The sequence below is a fragment of the Arvicanthis niloticus genome, chromosome 20 (assembly GCF_011762505.2).
Source record: "Arvicanthis niloticus isolate mArvNil1 chromosome 20, mArvNil1.pat.X, whole genome shotgun sequence".
NCBI classification, from domain to species: domain Eukaryota; kingdom Metazoa; phylum Chordata; class Mammalia; order Rodentia; family Muridae; genus Arvicanthis; species Arvicanthis niloticus.
In genome coordinates, this window is record NC_047677.1 from 1,414,669 (window position 1) to 1,433,006 (window position 18,338).

An 18,338-nucleotide genomic window follows, 5' to 3' on the forward strand; every position below is an offset into this window, starting at 1 on the left:
AAAATCCAGGGATGAACATCAAATACAAAACCTTGCAAATGGCCCAGTCATAGCTCCCTCACTATTCTTGCTATAGATAAAATTTCTGAGCCAGACACATGTCCTTATCGAAGGGACAACCCACCCCCCCAGCTTTTGAAAAACCCTGTCTTAGCAGTTTTCCCTTCTCTCCCTGCCTCCATAGTTGATCAAGAAAACCAATCACAGCCTTTTATCTACAGTGGCACCTGCATATCTTTATACATAAAAACTTCATCCCATAACTCTGGTTATCTCTAGATTCCCAGGTATGGTTATTGTATGGCCCTATACAGGGTTCTCCCATCCCCATCCTGTCACTATATGTAACTGATGAATTGTCCTCAAATTTAAATCTTCATAATATAACTTTTTGACGTTTGGCTTTTTCTACCAATGGTGTGAATAAATTAACGTACCCCAGAATACCAATACCACTTTTCTCCCTAGAAAAGGAACCTGAAGGACAGAAATGGAAAAGGCATTGGGCTCACATATGTCCTTTGTCCACACAGTGGGGTACAACCAACAGTGGGGTACAACTAACTCTATTCTGCACACTGCAACCTACAGTTGTTTTAACCATCTCAACCCTAACATTAAGTTGAAATATACGTAGCTATGTCCTCTGCTCCAGCCTAGGATATTTGGAGCCTAATGTTCATTTCAACAACTCTTATTGGTGCTTGAAATGCACGGAATCATTTTGGTGTCTCAACCATATTCCCCTGAGAGCCTGGAGAGTCTGAGGTGGCCTTTAAGCTCATCTGCCTAGGCGTTTCTGTTCCCCATGACATCTCTGCTTTCTGAGGGCCATACTATCTACAGAACTTCTCTGTCATGCTCAGATTTTCCCTGGGAACTAAGCGGTAACACTGTAACACTCTCCTTTGGATTTGCTAACCCCACTGAAATTTCCATTGCTATTTCTTTGCTGCTCAACCAAGAGGGCTGGAAATCTGGAGACCTCAGCAAGTACTCCACAGCCAAGTTCTCCTCCTCATAGTACGAGTTCTCCCACTAGCTAGTAAATGATTCATCTCCCTTCCCAGAAACATAAAACCTAACTCATGACATTGTTTGCCTTTTCCTCCTCTAAGGTGTGTTCTCAGTTCTCCAATCTCATCTCAGAAAGTTAAAGCCAGACTGTTGTCAGAAATAACCTTGGCTCTAAAGAATGTGATTCTAAAAAAAAAAGGAATGTGACTTTTCCACTTAACCAATGATAGAAACGTATGTGATTGTGTGTACCATTTTCACCTAACAGTGTCCATAAAAATCACTAAAGGAGGTTTAACAAGTAAAGAAATCTCAGTTAATAATTAAATTGTTATCAGATATACAAATTTAGCAGCTCTTCTCAACTGAGCCTTTAGCCAGGCAGTTGCTTTATATACATTTATAAACTGTAAATTGCTTTATTGCATTATTTCATGTAATCCTTACCACAAATATCAACATGTGTTCATGAGAGAGAGAAACTGAGAAAACTCATAATCATGACATGACTAAAATTGAGTTTTTCAGACATCAAGAATCTTGCCCTATGTTAGGATTTAAATTTCTTATAGGTGATTCCAGAACATAGGTTTATTTAGCCATTTCATTAGGTTCTATCTAGTCTCCATTGGCCTTTATAAATTTGGTTAAGATTAGAATAAAATAGATGTATCTTAATTTAGAAATAAATAAAAGTTACCTACTACAACCATTTGCCACATGCTGAATCTCAACCAAAATTGTCCTTCTATGATCCAGATATTCTTCACTTCTATTTCTATTTTATTTTACTTTATTTTGTTGGTGTGTGTGTGTGTGTGTGTGTGTGTGTGTGTGTGTTTGTAACTGTGTGTGTGTGTCTGTGTGTGTGTGTTTGTAACTGTATGTGTGTGTATCCTTGTGTGTATGTGTGTGTGTGTGTGTGTTTGTAACTGTCTGTGTGTGTATCCTTGTGTGTATGTGTGTGTGTGTGTGTGTTTGTAACTGTCTGTGTGTGTATCCTTGTGTGTATGTGTGTGTGTGTGTGTGTGTGTTTGTAACTGTATGTGTGTGTATCCTTGTGTGTGTGTGTGTGTGTGTGTGTGATCATGGAAGCCAAAAGAGGATTTAGAACCCTGGAGCTATGATTATAGATAGTTGCAAACTGCCCAGTGTGGGCAGAAAAGACACACCTGAATTGAAGTCAGGTCCTTTGCAAGAAGAGAAAGCACTCTTAACCACTAAGCCATCCCTGTAGCCCTGTCTCAGGGATGTTTTTTACCCTCAAAAAACATTTTTAGCCCCTCATCTGATTCAAACCTAATTTTAATTTGCTCTTAAAACTTGATTTGCTCCTAAAAATGTAAATTGCAGGACTGAGGAAAATACATATAATTTTGAATACAATATATATCTTTATGTTACTCTTTAATTATTATACAGTTTATGTATGGAAATACAACTTCCATATCATTAAAATTCTTTCATAGAATATATAGAAAGAGAACTCCTGGCTTTTTTTTTTTTTTTTTTTTTGGTTTGTGAGACTAGACTTTAATGGCTGAGCCATCTCTCCAGCCCACTCCTGTTTATGCAATAATATATTTATTGTATAAACTCTTCTGTAATTCAATCACTGTAATTTTCTAGGTTGAGTTAATCCTGTTTATATAATAATACATTTATTGTATAAACTCTTCTATAATCCAATCATTGTAATTTCTAGGTGAGTTAATCCTGTTTATACAATATTTATTGTATAAACTCTTCTATAATCCAATCACTGTAATTTCTAGGCGAGTTACTTTTATCTCCCACCTTCCTTTCCATTCACAATAGGGGACATTGAAAACAGTGTGAACTTTTGTTTTTAATAACCTTAAGCTTTTTTCAAACATTATTTTAGAGTTATTCATGATACTCTTCATCCTTATAGTTTATTAGAATATTAAAATTACTTACATCTTATAAAAAGACTTTTTCTCTTGAAAAAGAAAAAAGACACACATAATGAAATAAAAGAAACAAACCACCGTTTGGTGAATGCTCTCACAGTTCCTGACTGCTGGAGACTGAATGCTATTAGCTAATCCTTTGAGTCATTTCTATACACTAAGGCAAACTCACAAGAAACACTGTAAAGTCTTAAGATTTCCTTTTGAACCTTAAGATTTGGTGGCTTTCTCCCAGCTACACACAGGCCAGCTTAGAGATCCTCTGCTCAGCAGCTGCTGAATGATCAGCCACTGGACTTCATCTGTCTGCCCTAACAGCAGCCTCATCAAATTGTACAGGCTTCAGATACTTTTGTAGCTTTACTAACAGCATCATTTTACCTCCTGATGTCAGGCAGTGTGCATGAACTCCTCTTCGTTCTTTTTTGTCATTCCACCAAGAACTAGATTCTCACCGTTGCACTTGATTAAATTGTGAAGAATAAGGTTGCATCCTACCAGTGCCAGCCAGGAGCCTGACAAACTGAATTTATAGCAAATTAGCTCTTCCTTCGATCTTTTTAAAATCTTCCTATGAGAAGGGGGGATGGAATAGGGGTTTTCTAGGGAGGAGAAATAGGGAAAGGGTATGGCATCTGAAATGTAAATAAAATATCCAATAAAAAATAAATTAAAAAAAATCTTCCTGTGAGGGCCAGGGAAAAATACAGGAGGAGGGAATTAATCAAAGTAGACAAAGACAAAATAAAACAAGCCCGATTTGGTAAAGATTAATCTTATGCCAGAAGAATGAGGGCAGCATTTGCCAAATTTGTTTGTGCATAAGTCTCAGTGGTGACAGTTGTTATCAATATAGAGTTCTGAGTATTCCCCAGAGCTTTTTTTTTTTTAACTGTCTGGTATCATATGTATTCTTAATTCTGTAGCCAATTTTGAGGTTAACATGTTTTAGAACAGAATTAGAATAAAGCTTATCTCACTACATCTTTCTCACTACATCTTATAATGTTTCCTACATCCTTCTCCAGAATGCATTGATTCATTTATTTTGACATTAAGACAACATGTCAGTTACTTGGCAGGTTATGACTGGTACTTTTAACAGTGTGGCAATGCACATACTCAGTCTTGGAGTTCAATTTCAGGCCCGAGTAAATTTTTTTTTACTGTAAATTAAAAATTGAACTAAATTGAAAAATAAATGTTTGTTGCACTTGGTACATCAGGATATGATATTAACCTCACCACTCTTTCACCCTTACTTCTCATAACCAATCATGAGGTTCACTGATAAAGCAATTTACCATCATGTCACTAAACACTATGTAGGGCATCCCTCTTGGCAGAGATATAGACTCCTGGGAAGCAAGAACAAACACTTCCTATGCATTGGCAATGGACATCAGGGGTTCAGTGGAACACTCCAATTGAACTTCATAACCACTGATTTTGTGTTACTCTCATTACTTGAAAAACCTGTCTTCATAGGCAGAAAGGTTTGGGTGAATTTGATACAACAATAAAACATTGGTTGGTATTTTAAGCCTTCAGCTTCCATGAGCCAAGAAAGACACTTTAACGTATTCCACCACTCTGATCACATTCAAATTCTGCACTGATATGCTTTTGCATAAAGGATAATGAAGAACTTTGGAATAGGAAAATTCTGCTAATCCAACTGAATTAAAATAAATGAAGAAAATAACAAAACAAAACAAAAACCCAAACAAACAAAAAACCCCATCTGAGTCTACAGTGTCTTCCTTTCATGTTGCAGCTTAAAGAAGAAACATTTATTCTAGTTTGTAGTTCAAGAGTACAGACCATCAAGATGGCAGGACATTGAAGAAATTCACTCATTCATGGTAAGAAAGCCTAAAATAATGAATGCCTGCAATTGCTCAAGTGCCTTTGTCTTCTTCTACAGCCCAGCATTTCCTGCCAGGGAACTATGCTACCCACGGCAGGGGGCCTTCCCTTCTCAGAGAATACAGGTAAAATAATCCCCCATAGGCATGCAGAGAGGCCTGTCTCCCATATTCGGTCAAGCTGACAACTTAACACTAGCCATCACAATTAACAACCTGCAAATTTGCATTATCATAGACAATTCTCAGAGGTCTTCCCAAACAGAAGTGGTGTACTGAAAAAGACTTGCTCACAGAAGCTCATTGGCACTGAAGGGAGGCTGGACATCCTGAATTTTTGAGATCTCTTTGGGTCACTTAATTGTGGTAGCTTTTTTTTTTTTATATAGCTGTTGTTACCAAGATTTAATTGTTTAGTTTAATTGGTTTAGGAAAAAAAAAAAAACCCTCAGTTTAGCAATTACCACTATGCTATCTGAATTAGCTTTACTTAATGAGCAAATTGAATTCAGAAACGGAAACAGCACTACAGTATAATACAAGGGAAATTTTATATCACTTGGGTATTAAAGACAGTAATCAAGATGGCTGAAAGTCATTTTGTTTTCCCAAAGCAACAGAAAATTCTTTTCTGTTTATTTGTTTTGAAGTTCTAAAGAATAGTTTTCCTTACAAATAAATATATAAGTTAATCTCTTATAAATTCACCTGAAAATATCTATTGGGTGTCAACTATAGGCCTGATATCAAGCTCTATCTAGAAGAAGTCATCATAATTAACCACCAGCACAGGCCTAATATGATTTACAACTACGGCAGGTCTCAGGAAAACAGACAGCATGGGACCTGTGCAGCATTAGACTCATCAGTAGTCTGAGAGGAACCAATAAAAGCAGCACTTGCTGAGAGGTCAGAGAAAACTAGTGTTTAATGAAGAGAGAATAACATGGAACATTTCATGGCTGTAAGAAGACCATTCGTGGAGAGATGGTTCCGCTGTTAAGAGCACTGTTATTGTTGCAGAAGATCCAATTTTGATTCCCAGCACCCATATGGTATCTCACAACCACCCTTACCTCTAGTTCTAGGGCATCAAATTTCTTCTTTGGACCTCTAAGGAATGAACATGGGACACATACATACATACAAGGCAAAACACTCATACACATAAAATAAAATTAATTTTAAAACATAGAAAGGGCATGTAGCCAGTGCACAGGAAAGATGGCATCAAACAGCACAAGATAAAGGGACGCTGTAATAGTAACCACGTCACCCAGACATGTTAAAAATTAGGTGTGTGAAGCAGCCTATTTTAAAAAATAGTGGACAATCAAACCTGCATTTTAGAAAAGTCATGATGTGCAGCTTCTGTCCTGGGAATTTCACCTTTAGAAGGTTACTCAAGACAGGAGCCTCATGGCTTAGGAGGGGGCAAGGAAATGTGCTAGAGAGGCTTTATGGCCTCAGCCATCACTGTTGGGTTTTTCCTTCCATGGTGGCCGTAGGAAGACCTCACTTTCCTAACATGCTTCTCCTGATACTTTCTGTAAAGATGTTTTTCATTAAAGATTCTCTCGTGAGGGATGTGGCTGGGAGCTGGGAGGCAAGGTGCTGGAGTCCTTGCTCTCCAGTGAGCTTAGCTGTGTGACCTTGTGCAAGTCACATAATCTCTCTGTGCTTCAGTCTCCCTCTTGTAAATGGGAGTAAAACCTTCCTCACAGGGTTGTTGTGGGGATTAATTAGAGAGGAAGTTTGTAAATCATCTAAAAAGTTCTTGAAGAAGGTGCTATATAAATACAAAATAATATCTATTTAAAAAAAAAAAAAAAAGTCATGATGCAGCCATGACATCAACAAACGGCACAGATTGGAAAGAGGAAAAGATTTAAGAAATGAGTTACAGGGCTAGAAAAAATAGGTTGGCCAGTAAAATGATTGCCCAGTAAGCACATGGACCTACGATTCTCAGAACCTACAGAAATGCTGTCTGGGTCTATACGCCCAGCCCTGGAGGGATAGATAGAGATGTGGTATTTATTCTTGGAGTCAACTGACCAGCCAAGGCTACTTGACTAGATGATGTTAAAGTAGAAAAAAAAAAAAAAAAGACCCTGTCTCAAGGTGGAGAGCAATATAAAATAGGCACTCAAAACAAACCTCTAGTCTCCACTGGCAAGTGCACACACACACACACACACACACACACACACACACACACACACGTACTCTTAGCCACATGAACACACTCATATCATATCAACACACTCACATACATACATATAAAGAAATGAGTTTGCAGGGACTGAAGAGATAACTTATCAGCTAAAGTACTCATGACTCTGTCTCAGCATGAGAATCTGGGTTGAATTTCCAAAACCCATGTTTAAAAACAATGGAACCAAAAAAGAAAAAAAAACAAGAAAGAAAGAAAGAAAGAAAGAAAGAAAGAAAGAAAGAAAGAAAGAAAGGGGAGGGGGAGGAAGAGGGGGAGGGGGAGGAGGAGGGGGGGAGGGGGAGAGGGAAAGAGGGAGAGAGGGAGGGGGAGGGAGAGAGGGAAAGAGGGAGAGAGGGAGAGAGGGAAGGGGAGGGAGAGAGGGAAGGGGAGGGAGAGAGGGAGGGAGGGAGGGAGAGGGAGAGAGGGAGAGGGAGAGGGAGAGGGAGGGAGGAAGGGAGAGGGAGAGGGAGAGGGGGAGAGGGAGAGGGGGAGGGGGGGGAGAGGGGGAGAGGGGGAGAGGGGGAGAGGGGGAGAGGGGGAGAGGGGGAGGGGGGGGAGAGGGGGAGAGGGGGAGAGGGGGAGAGGGGGAGAGGGGGAGGGGGGAGAGGGGGAGAGGGGGAGAGGGGGAGAGGGGGAGAGGGGGAGAGGGGGAGAGGGGGAGAGGGGGAGAGGGGGAGAGGGGGAGAGGGGGAGAGGGAGAAGGAGAAGGAGAAGGAGAAGGAGAAGGAGAAGGAGAAGGAGAAGGAGAAGGAGAAGGAGAAGGAGAAGGAGAAGGAGAAGGAGAAGGAGAAGGAGAGAGAGAAATTCCAGAGCTGGTAAGGTAGAGGCAGGTGAACTCTGGGGCTTGCTGGCAAGTTCCAAGATAGTGAGAGACTCTGCCTCAAAATAAAATATGCATAGTTACCAAGCAGCAACACTCAAGGCTGTCCTCTGCCCTCGTACCTACACACTTGTAAAATATAAGAGTTTAGAGAACATTGCAAAGTCTAAATGAGAGGTGAGAATAATTTGCAAGGTAGCTCGTGTGTCCTACTTAACAATTTATAAACTCTCGAGTTATTTGTGTTTAAAAATTGACCTGTTTTCACAGAATTACATGCGGCAGAGCTAAAAAGAATCAGCAATGGAGCGTGAGGCACACAGGCTTCACGATGGGTTGTCATCTGATCTCCATGCTCCTGCTTCTTACATAAGACCTTGGGCAAGCACACAGATGGTCTAAGCTGCTTCCATTTCTTTGAAGTTCACAAAACAAAACCTCCCAAGGTTGGGGAGATTAAATGTGACAAATGCATGTGGACTACTACTCATGTGAGGAACCCATTCATGTTGAGGACACTGGGGACAGGTTAGCTGGTGGCTTCCTACCATCGGAGAGATGTTCATCTCCCTTCTGAAATCTGGTCTTCTGTCTGGAGTTTCTTTCTTAGCAAAGAACACAGTAATGGAGTTTGATAAGAGGCACAAAGAGGCGAGAGGTCACTAGTGGAGGTAGACATGGGACACACAGCCTGCCTCTGTGGTGCCTTGGATGCCTTCATGCTGAGTGAGATTCTGTGAGGAAGACACTCTTGCTTTCCAAATGCAGATAAACAGGTGAGTCAGAGAACTTTCTAGGTCACTGCTCAACTGCTCAGAGAAACTGGTGTTACTGGTTCCTGAAATGGCAGAGGCAGAGGCAGCCTGATATAATGGGGCAGAGTGGAGTTGGGAGAAGAAATATGATTTGTAATCCCTGTCTTCTGTGACCTTGGGTGAAGCACTAAGTTACTCTCCTCTTCTATGATGAAGAGACAAGCTAGATGGTCTCCAACAGTCCTTTTATGCAAAAAATGCCTGCCATTTAATGAATTTCACATCTGGCTTTGAAATGAAATATTCTCTCATATATCTCAACTGCAGTCTCTTCTCCCTCCTTTCCCCCAGTCTCTCTCCCCTGCCACCTTCTTTCACCTCCATATCCACCCCATCCCGTGCCCCCCAAGGCAAGAGGAGGCCTCCTGGGAACATCAACCTATCACAGCATAACAAGTCACAATAAGAGTATGTGCATACCATCACATCAATGCTGGACAAGGCAACCCAGTAGGAGGAAAAGGGTCCCACAAGCAGGCAAAAGAGTCAGAGACAGCCCCTTCTCCCACTACTAGGATGACATCAGGCAATTGAGCCATAACATATATGCAGAGGACCTAGGACGGACCCATACCAACCCCCTGATCTCTGCAAAACCCCCATTATTGCCAGTCAGCTGACCCTCACATCTGGCTTTTTTTTTTTTTTTTTTAGACATCTCAACACCAGTTTTCCACTCTTTCCACTTAATCTGGGTGGTCAAACATAAGTATATCCTTTCATCCACACAGGCCAGGCACATATACAGCTCCTTGGCTCAACACTTAGAACATAAGGAGGCTATAAATTGAAATATAGAAATCAGAGACAGGTTTTATTGAAACTAAACTACTCGATCTGCTAAATTGAGACTTCAGAAGGAAGAGCTGTAGGCATTTATTACAACCAAACCACATTCCTTTAGTATTAATGACCAAGTAGTTTGAGAAACTCCCTTACAGGAAAAGGCATCTTTCTAAAAGTCTGGTCCATAGATGACTTTGCAGGTCAAGGATCTAAAACAGTTGCTGGAAACAACACCAAAACATGGCCAAGAATCCATCCGGAATCAGTTGTCAAAGTGATTCCCCGAAGACCAACTTAACTCATAAGACAGTTTATGTATGTTTACTAAGGAAGTCATCATTGGGTAGATGGGCAAGGTTTACAAAGTGACATAGAAAAGATGGGGAAATGTGACAGTAATGTAGATGCCTTCTATTTCTATGTAGTATAGTTTCATCATTTTCATTTAGTTCCTGTTATAAGCTGTGAAGGAAGCCCTGTAGCTTCCATTGTACTGTCAAGTGAAACATCCTCACAGAGTTCAGGAACTTTCCCCAAGAGTAGAAAATTAATAAGTGGATGGATTAGAACCAAAAGGTAACATCACACGGCTAGAAAACAGATCACACCGCTACCAAATGTTTAAGAGTTGAATATACCCTTTAACTACACAATTTGCTAGATCTTACCTGATGAGGCAAATTAAAAATGTGTCAAGTTCCTGTTGGCTGGCTGTATTAGCTACTTTGTAAATGTTAAAGTCATAACTACTAATAGTGATTTGAGAATTTCCCTGGATCATAAAAAGATCTTAAGCGGTTATTATTCCAGGTCAATACACCCACAGACACAGATGTCTACAGCTGAGAAGTCCAGATATGTGCTGTACAGATTTCAAAGCTCTTGAACCTTTTGGGGGTTGCATATCAAATATCCTGTATATCAGGAATTTACATTACAATCCAAAACAGTCACAAAATTACAGTTAGGAAGTAGCAATGAAATAATTATATGGTTGGGAGGGGCGGGTATCACCACAACAGAAGGAAGTGTATTAAAAGGTCACAGCATTAGGAAGGCTGAGAACCACTGCTCTACAGCATTGTCCCTGGATCTGTACTCTTGAACTTGATGTATAGCCACACAGTTTTCTTGCAATAATAAGGTGTAAAAATGATATCATCACAGATAACATTTGTACGACAGATTTCTATTTTTTTTTCTCCCGGGTTCCTCTAACTTTACCTAATAACACATCTGTCAAAATACATGTGTAACCTTAGCCTTAAACTCCTGATTATATAGAATAAGATGGGTCGGACTGCAACAGATCTTGAACTGAACTATTAAACTTAGTTATCATACATAGTAATAGGCATTTAAGAAATGTATTAAAGCTGAACAGACCTTGGCTCTGTGAGATGCAGTATGAACCTTTAATTTTTACTAAAACTGTTAAGCATGCAAAATATACACCACATGACTTTTAAATGTACAAACATGCTTCCCTTTCCTGTATCCATGTTCTATTTTTCTCTCCCTTCTTATTTATGCCATAACTGTTCTAAAATATGTGGATATAAGGTATGTCACTAGAGCAATAGGTAACATGCTGACCTCAAAAAACGTGTGGACACACAAGAGAAAAACACAGTGTAAGGACATCAGGAAAGAGGAATTGGCCAAAGAATAAATATAATATTCACTAGCTGTACATATACACACACACAAAAATATTTTTGATTGGTGTTTGGTTTCTTTCATAATATTCAGTTGCTATTTTTGAAGAGTGGTAGATTTTTCAAACTTTCACGTCAATTCATATTCTGTAGCTGTATTTTGCCAAAAGAGCTGGTTTTTCACCCCAAATTTGTATCTAATTTCTTAAGTAGAAAAAAATTAGAAGGATACTTACAAATCTGTGGTTAAAATGTGCTGTTGTTTCTAAGACAGCTGAAAGGTGAGGCCAAAAGGGGGTCTTTCCTGGAAATGCAAAAGAAGAAGAGAAAAAAAAGTCTTTGAGGCACTAGAAAAGAGGATAATTACATTAATAACAAAATTGGAATATTTTGGATATGCTTTTTAAAAACAGGTTCTAAGTAATAAACATTAAGATTTTCCTAGCCTCTTTAGGGAAACCAGAACCTCTGAATCAATGATGATATTGTGCATCGAAAATTTAAAGTGACTGCACTCCCAACACCAGATGTACTAAAGATTATCAGCTTCAAAATCTAGGGGGTGATTACTGCCTCACCATTGATCAAAGGCAAGTTGAGAAAAAAAATCATCACCTAGACACAACACATCACAGCCAACAGTTTTGTTACTATTTACAGAGCAATCTTGTAAGAAAATACTTGGCATTGCTGTATTTTTAAAAAGTTGTACCTATACATATCAAACGTTTAGGATGTGATCTCAGGCATCCCATTTTGGATTGGATATAAAATGTCTCCTATAGGCTTGTGCCTCTGAACTTTTGGTCCCCAGCTGTAGAAGGACCCCTAGTTGTATGACCTGTAAGTGGGACCTAGCTGGAGGGGGGTAGATCAACGGAAGTGGGCTTTAAGATTATAGTCTGTCCCCAGGTCCATTTAGCTACTTCTTTGTATTATCAACATGTAAGAAATTGTATCATCAGCTCTCACTACATGTTTCTTGGTGTGATAAACTGTATTATCCACCTAACTGGTAACCTCAACTAAATCTTGCCTCTCTTAATTTATTGCTGTTTCTATCAGGTATTCTTCCATAGCAGCCAGATATGTCAGAGAAACTGAGGCATTGTATCCAGGTGCCTAGCACAGATATGGAAACCACATATAAGGATTCAATCACCTTCATTCCAATTATGAAAATAAACTACATACATTCAATTCCTCTTCAAAGAACGGCCCCTGGCTCTTGGTTTAAGCAGGTGATGCAAATAGGGTGGGAAGCAGTAAGAAAATGACTCACCAGTGTTTCCAAGGCAATGTAAGTTTCCAAGGCACGTAAGTATCCTTACAAAGCAATAAAGTAGCCTTATGTCCCAGTTCACTGCCTTCCTGAGTTATCTCAACCATCTCCTAAATTATATTCTTATATGCATGCTTGCTTCCTGAAGATTCATTCTTTACCTACATATTAGGTGGAATAATTTAAAAAAAAAATCTGCTCATGTTCACCCTATGACTGATCATTTCCAGGCTTCCTATCTCTACATAATCAAGCTCAAGACTCATTATTTGGTACAAGTTGTCCCATAGGCATTCACTCCATTCTTCATTTCTCCTTGCTTTTCACTCAGACCCAGTATGCATCAATGCTAAAACACTAATGCTGTACCCAACCATTGGGTCCATATTTGCCTTAGTAGCTGAGGCTCTTTAACCCCAATTTTCTCTCACTGCTGGCTGGCAGCTACCCATCTATTCCGGGTCAACTTGAGCACCCCTTTCACAGAAGCCTTTCATGTCACTTTCAGACTAGGTAGAACAGTACATCTAATTGTACTTACCTCATGCATTGTAACATTCTTCACAATGACTGCCTTTCTTCTCATGCAGGTTTGTTTTCAAAAACTTAAAGGACATAAACAGTAACTCACTTGTCTTACCCCTAGCACACTTTTTCACCAGTGGTGGGAAAAATGCAATAAATACCTTGTTGAGTGTCAAAGTGCACGAGGTACTTTTCAGATTTTACAGATGTCCGACTGCATACTTCCCTACCTTGTGTAAATCTTAAAAATCGAAAGAGGACACTTTTGAGCCTTGTTCCTATACCCAACTTCTCATATGGTTTTGTATTGTTCCAATAACTCAGGGACAATTTCCCTTCAGTTAAGTCTTATATTTATAGGTCAAACATAAGGAAGTGAAGAGAGGAAGAGAAAAATAAATCATGCAGCAGTCATATGGGAAGTAGTAAGAAGGTAAAAAAAATAAACTTAAGCATTTGTAGACTACAATGCATATATATATGTGTGTGTGTATATATATATATATATATATATATATATATATATATATACAAACTAAAAATCCAAAATTAAGAAAAAAACATCTTCATAACCACACTTTCCTTCTTTAACCATTTGCATGTCATTCTTGGCAAAGATCCAATAAAAAGTGAAACCAAAAATGCACTACTAAGTCAGTTAGATAAATCCATGGATGGCTATTTGGGCTTTTAAAATGGTGATTAAAATCTCTATTAATTTTACATGCTTTCCAGAATTAAGTTGAACTTTAATGTTATAAATGTTCACACCGATTCTGTCCATAACAGGACAAACCCATGAAATATGAATAGAACAATTATTTTTCCTCTCGGCTTCTTTTTGACTAATGTTACAACCAAAATCCTTCTTCACTGGACTTGAAAAAGAGTTTTACACCCATTATTTTGACTCTTCACATATCAAAATTCAGACTTATAATTAACATGATAAAGATGAACAGTGAAACGCAAGACTGATTGTATCTCTACTTATCCTTTATTATTAAACATTTTTCATGAAAAACACAAATATTCTCAAAAATGTTTCAAGAAAAGTGGGATATCCCTACTAGTTTTTGTAAAACCTAGAGTCATCCAAGAGGGGACTCTCAACTGAAGGATTTTCCAGATCAGATTGGACAGTGAATTTGTTTATGAGGATTGCTTTGATTGCTAATTAACATGGAAGAGTCCACCCAGCTCTTTGTGGCTGCCCACTGTCCTGCCCAGTACTAGGCAGTTGGTCCTAGGCTATATAAAAAGGCTATCAAACATAACCTTGAATAAAAACCAATGTTCATCCATGGTTTCTGCTTCAAATTCCTAGTACAATCCCCATGATGGCATCCTGTAATAATAAAGTATAACCTACAAGCAAAATACAACATTTCACCCTTAAATTGTTTCAACTCATGGCATTCGTCGTAGCAACAGAAAAAAAAAACAAGAATAATATCATACATACTTTTATTTTTATAAGTAAGAAAAATTACTAGACTCATATACTAAATTATAATTGTAAAATATGTTAAACACTTAAAGATAAATGTAAAATGAAATAAATATAAGTGTTTGTGGTTATTCAATGAGAATGACCCCATAGGCTTATATATTTGAATAAGTATGTCTAGTCATCAAAACTGCTTTGGGAAGGACAAGGAGGCTTGTTCTTATTGGAAGAGGACTATAAAACTCTCCCTCTTTCTGTCTCCAAGTTGTGGATAAGGATGTAAACTCTTAGCTGCTGCTCCAACACCATGTCTGCCTGCCTGCTACTATACTCCCTACCATGATGGACTTAACTGGCAGAAGCACACAGTCCTTGTGCTGTCATACAAGCACTAGGAAAACCAGGAATGTTAAACACGCATGGTGGTCTCTTCAAAGGGAGAGATGCATAACCTGTTTTCTGCCCAGAAGGTTGGGAAGAGAGGTGATTAGTAACCTGGTGATTTTCTCACTGTTCATATAGCTCCTCCCCAAAACCCTTAAGATATAACATGTAGTCCACGTATAGAACCCATCTTTATGGAAGAGGCTAGATGCACTTTACAGAGAGTATTGCAATGTTGTCATGCCTTAAGCTTTGTTATACCCATGAGATTTAGTTAATTATCCCCAGGAAACTTATTTTCCAAATTGTGATACGCTTAAATATGCCTGAAATTAACAATCTGGTGTCAGATCTCCAAATTTGGACCAACATCAGCTACTGAGTTGTGTTAAACAGAGCTTCCTTCTGGTCTGACACAGGATTGACACTCTGCTGGCCATGGTGTTTGCTGAGACCCCTACACTCACCCTCTGAAACTGTAACCAAGCCCCCAATTAGATGCTTTTTTCATAACTTGCCTTGGTGGTAGTGTCTCTTCACAGCAATAGAATAGCAGGTAAGATGTTCTAATATGCTTTTCCTGAACTTTAATATGTAAGGAACAATTTTCATAACATGGATACTACACAAGGTCTAACCCTTTCTGCATTATCTCTACTTGAATTCTGTTTATATCCAATCTTGATCAGAGTTTGATAGCTAAGAGATACAAAAGGCAAAAGAGAAAGTGACCTCACCAAGATGGATTTTATTTTATCCTTGTAAGAAAAATTGATTAAAGCGTGAATTTGTCAGCAGAGATCCATCCAGTTAGAAACAAGCACTTCAGATTGTGAGCTAGCAGATCTTGACTATCATCTCATCTGAGCAGAGGCCAATATAAGGACAAGCAGGTGAAGAATTACTAATGGACACCCCAGGCTCCCAGGACTGAGGCTCTTCCTTTTCTTCCTGCCACTGTTCCTTTTTCTGACCAAGGTTACAGTTAAGAGAACTAAACAGGCATTTGTTGTTATAGAGATCTGATTCACTAGGCTAGAAATGGACCCAGAGCAACCACTTCACAGATGAATTCAACAAAATTGCTCAATGCATTTGTTCTGAGTGTTTATCTTCCCCTTTGGTGTTCTTCTTTCATAAGCTTCCTGTATATCCTTTTGGTTTTTGGCCAGCACATATCTAAATCTCATTTAATAAATGGGTGAATCATGAGTAGACAAGATTTAGGGTAAATTTTGCCTCTAGGGTTAGCAAAATAATAAACACATATAATCCCTTTAGTTCTAAAATTATGACAGGTTGGTTATATAAGTTTCTATCTCACAAGATCTAGAATTGAATATGGAAATTTCAAAAGATAGTATCAATCAAAGGTGTGTTCCACTATAAAGATACACATCAAGTTGTAAGTTTGGGGATTGAAAATAAGTTGTTTTGGAACATATACTCAATGAGACACAGGATATGATTTGGTCTAAGTTTGCATTGTACTGTTATACAATTTCCATGAGATACTAGCTCTAATTATGAAGTATTTTATAGCAAACAATTGTGCACTATACAAACATATGTAAGTTGAACTGTACCAGCTAAGTACTATTGATCTCCGTAAGGCAAATGAACCACTCCAATTGTATGAGCAAGCTTTAGAGGGCTGTTCTGAAGATGGATTTAACCTTTCGAGCATGACAGTGGTGGAACCAACCAAGAGAGGGGAATCGTGATGGTAACAAAGCATGTGCATCCATGACAGTGCCTTCTACCCACAATCCAAAGAATTAGATTAGAAAGATATGCAAGACACTGTACATTGCACACAGGAGGCATGCAACACATGCTTGTCAATTAATTTGTTAGCGAATGCATTAATGAAAGAATAAGCATTTCAAAAAGGCTGGCAACAGGTAGATGAAGACAATACTTAAAAAGTCTCAGAGATTATATACTTTAGACTACTGGCAAAGTTTAGCAAATTTTAATGCTAAGTTAGCTTTTCCTTAAAAGACAAAAATGGGTAGAGTAACAGTGAGCAGACAGAAATGTAAGCGAAAAGTCTCTAGATGTAATCTCAGAAATGGGCAATAAAAACCCACCAAAAGGTAAAGACAGTACAATTATTATAATGAAGAAATGACATGGTAGCTCCCTGTGAATAGCAACCACTCTCCAGGCCATAACAAGAAAGCTTAACACAGAGACTATTGCTGTGCCCCCTGTGTTGTTAGGTGTGGTCATCCCAAAGGATTATTTCATTAAACATGAGTTGTGAAGATTCTAAGTTACTTCTAGATTACACTCTGAACAGAAAGCAGTTGTTTCCTATTTGCAAATTGGATTGAATGTGTGGGGTGATTCCTTAATCACAAGGTGGACAAAGACTCTACATTGCAGATAATAATTTCAGATACATTGAAGATGGGAGGAGCTTGTGATATTGTCTAGTCATTGTATGTCCTTGATCACTTTGTAGAACTGTCTGGAAGAAAACGCTAAGCTTATACTGTGGTTAAACTGCTGTTATTTTGAGGCTGCTATTTTAATTAACATACCCATTTCCTAACAAAGTCATATAGAAAGAAAAACATTTAAAATGGGAAAAATTCACAGAAAATAGTCCTATGAAATACTGGATGAGGATCAGCATGGTCTAAAACATGTAAACACGTTCTAGATTCAGTGTCTCCAGAAGAAGGCTAATAGTATACTCAACAAAATGACAGGAAGGAGGAGAGAGAAATAGAGAGGGATATTGAGATTATCAGCATTTAGATGACAGTAGAAGAGACAAAGGACGTATTCAGCCAATAAGTGAAACCAGGAACCTGGGACTCAAAGGGCAAACTCAAAACTGGAAGATCAACATTTTTTTTATGGTATATATAGTTTACAAATAAGAACAGAATGTCAGAATACTTCATACAGGAGTGTTCGCACACAAATCAGTAGGAAGCGGCAAAAAAAAAAATCAGCACAGGAAAAAATAAAGGACTTTCTTACATAGGAGTGTGAAATGATGAAAAACAAAATAGAATCAACTCCAGCTGGCAAAGACATTTGAAGGAATTTCAAGTTCTAGGTATTTAAAATCCATGTAGAGGTATGCTGAAAAATTAAAACCATCATGTCTTGAAACAGAACAGTGTCCATCAAGGTTCTGAACAAGCCAAGTTCAATTTCAGAAATTGTAAGAGAGACAGAACAAGGACCATAACGTCTTCTCCTTTTATAGGAAATGTTCACGGTAGAGGAAGAAGGAGATGAGGTGAGAGAATAGAAACAAAGGCAGCAGAGGCATCTTAGCTCTGATAGATGCTACCTCTAGGATATGGCTTAACCCAGAAATGGCAAAATCTTCCTAGATCTTTATTGTTTCTTACATTTTACATTTAAGCCTCAAAGTTAAAAAAAAAAAAAAAAACAGTTTACAAGAAGGAAATAAGCTGCCTCCTATAAGAAACAGGCAACAGCTTGGGAATTTATGTCATTTGTAAGATATATTCCAGTTGCTGGGCAGTCACCAATGTTCCAGAATTTTCAGGGGATATTAAACCGTGTAACTTCCAAGTATCATCTTTCTCCAC

General features: G+C 38.5%; 1 protein-coding gene across 3 annotated transcripts in view; it reads right to left on the reverse strand.

Annotated features, from left to right (window-relative positions):
- The window catches only part of Pkib (cAMP-dependent protein kinase inhibitor beta), a 95,915-nt gene that overhangs the window by 31,132 nt on the left and 46,445 nt on the right, over positions 1–18,338 (reverse strand). For all 3 annotated transcript variants that reach the window (XM_034524417.2, XM_076917175.1, XM_076917176.1), the window contains exon 3: positions 11,353–11,420. The gene's annotated coding sequence lies outside the window, so the exon portion shown is untranslated. The remainder of the gene's footprint in view (positions 1–11,352; positions 11,421–18,338) is intronic.